Source organism: Phalaenopsis equestris, unplaced genomic scaffold, assembly GCF_001263595.1.
Source record: "Phalaenopsis equestris unplaced genomic scaffold, ASM126359v1 Scaffold000098, whole genome shotgun sequence".
NCBI lineage: Eukaryota > Viridiplantae > Streptophyta > Magnoliopsida > Asparagales > Orchidaceae > Phalaenopsis > Phalaenopsis equestris.
The window spans coordinates 939,333-941,949 of NW_018164540.1; the positions used below are offsets into that span (position 1 = coordinate 939,333).

Genomic DNA, 2,617 nt, shown 5'->3' on the forward strand with positions numbered 1-2,617 from the left:
TTTAAAACACAAAAAGCTATATAATGATATATTTGGAAATCAGAAACCAATAGATGTATCTGCATGAGCAAATGGGAGCATTTAGCTCTTTGGGAGTATAAAAACATATAACATATTAACAAAATCAAGCGGGGTTGGCCTAACGAGAAAAGGGGAACGTAGGCAATTCATTCCGAAGACTGCCGCGAAACTCTTCTCGCCATTTTCTCGAATATAACATTTACTCCAAGGATAAGAGAACAGTATTCGGGATATGAAGTAGAGCAGCTATGAATAAATATCACTTATCCGGCTGTCTCATGTCTCCAGGATGCAACGCAACACCTGTGAAATGAAGATGATGAAGATTTATGAGAAAATTAACAGCAGGAGGTAAATGAAGAAGATTATGAATCTCTCTATTAGTTGATTGTTCCATATTCGATTTACAAATTAAATGCGTCAAAATGAAAATGATAACGGCTAGTCATAATTATCAAAGAAAGCTATGAAACACCCGCAAAAATTTTGGCAGAAAATATTTGCCGATTACATCGCTTTAAAAAGTGTGATTTTAAATAAAATAGAGAATTTTTAAGATGAAGGGCATAAGGTTCTTATTTAGTGAAGTTTGATGGAAGTTTTAATAATTAGATGGCAACCTAACATCAACATTCAAGCCATCTCCATCAGGGTTTGCAGCATAAGTTCAATTACAGATGCGTGATATATTAGATGCAACATAATAAAATAAGGAATCTACAAACATACCACAGAATCTGATGTATTTACAAACTCAAAACTAAATTTTGATATTTACATTGATAACACTCAAATCTTTAATTTCAAATAAAAAATTCAATAATTACTAACCTTTTTACACGGAAATATAGCTTTTCATGCATAAGTTTTGGTACAATTATGATACTAAAGTGCTATAAATGTAAAATACCAGATTTTAGGTGTTAGATATATAAATATATAAGAACTGTGTGGTAAGCATATAAAATTTTCAATAAAATACTATTATATTAAAGAGATAACCAGAGTAATATCAATTGAAAGAAAACATTGAAGTTAAATTGTAAGTATCTGTTTTAGCATGAATTAAGCTACAATTCTTTGAAGACAATAGATAGGTGCGAGATAAAGCTTTATAGTTTAAAGCATATTACAATCACTGGCTGAATAAAACTAGGACATGCCAATTCAGGTTCCTATAAGAGGAAAAAAAAGAAGAAAAAACTATTGACATCTCACTTAACCTGTAAAGCACAATAACAACATTGCCATGCATGGCCAAATTTGATCTAGCTAAACATATCATAGATCATATATATTCTTTAAAAAATGCATTAAATGTAAAGAAAATATTATAATACAAAAAGATTCAACATCTAATTGTGTTATATGTGAATTTGAATCAAAACTCACTAAAATATGCACACAAGTTTACACCAACACAAAATCAAGAGCATGAGCAATGATCAAGCAATATTTAAAACTTGGCCAGAAAATTAAATAGAAGACCACATATGTATGTAAAACTGAATAATTGAGCAAGATAACCTATGAACTGAAAATGAATTAGAATCTAAATTGATCCAAAACTTTTAAAATGAATAAATTATAAGTGATGAAATTGGCAAATCAATTGAACAATCTATTAACACTTGATAAAATATCGTCCAAATATATGTATACTAATTGAACAGATATTGAGTTGAATTTTTAATTCTTGATTTACAAATTAGTAAAAAAAACAAATTAATAAACTCAAATTACATCAACATATCCATGAATTTATTAGTGATAACTACCTTTAAAAAAGCAAAAGATTACAAATCCATTTATTTAGTTGAAGCAAAATTCATCAATGTTAATATTTAAACCATTTGGAATAACATTTTTTAAAAAGATTATTCACTGTATGATAAGCATTTCTTATTTGTATCAAAGATTATTGGATTATTTCCTACTTATTAAAAAAAAAACTTTTATGGAATTTAATAAATATAATTTTAAGATTTTTTCTCAAACATTCTCTCTCTTAAAACTATTTAAAACATATAGATTGGGAAAAATGTTAAAATTTCTCTATCCATAGTTAAGCATTATCCTACTAAACCATCCATTACTTGCGCATGATCTATTGGATAAATATTATTAAATACAAAAAATAAGTTTAATTAAATATAATAATTATAAATCCCTCGGAAATGTTAATAGAAATATCTAATTTAAATTTGGCTAAAGTAAATCAAATAGTTGTAATAGTTTGAAGTTTTAACTATCAAGACATCGTAAGCATTAGTGAAACAGGCTACACGATTTTATTTATTTTGTCCAACTTCCCAAGAAGTCACTATCCTAAGAATACTTCAATGTGACCACACTTACTTCGGAATTCTAACAAAAATCCAATCTTTACATCAAAAGAAGCCTTCAAGTTTAAGAGATCAGCTTTAATACATAATTTATAAATCCATTTATTTAGTTGATTCTAAAAGTGCATAATTATTCACAAGTAATCTTTAAATCATTTAGACCGCTTTTTGTTTAAAAGACTATTCATCCATATAAAAGATACGTTTTGCATAGCCAGTTATCGAAAGAAAATTTCTATGGAATTATATAT

The 2,617-nt window shown here is 27.4% G+C and overlaps 1 protein-coding gene across 3 annotated transcripts in view; it reads right to left on the bottom strand.

The window, feature by feature from the left end:
• The window catches only part of LOC110020474 (E3 ubiquitin-protein ligase RHF2A-like), a 20,098-nt gene continuing 17,481 nt past the window's right edge, over positions 1–2,617 (bottom strand). For all 3 annotated transcript variants that reach the window (XM_020718592.1, XM_020718591.1, XM_020718589.1), the window contains exon 9: positions 1–324. The gene's annotated coding sequence lies outside the window, so the exon portion shown is untranslated. The remainder of the gene's footprint in view (positions 325–2,617) is intronic.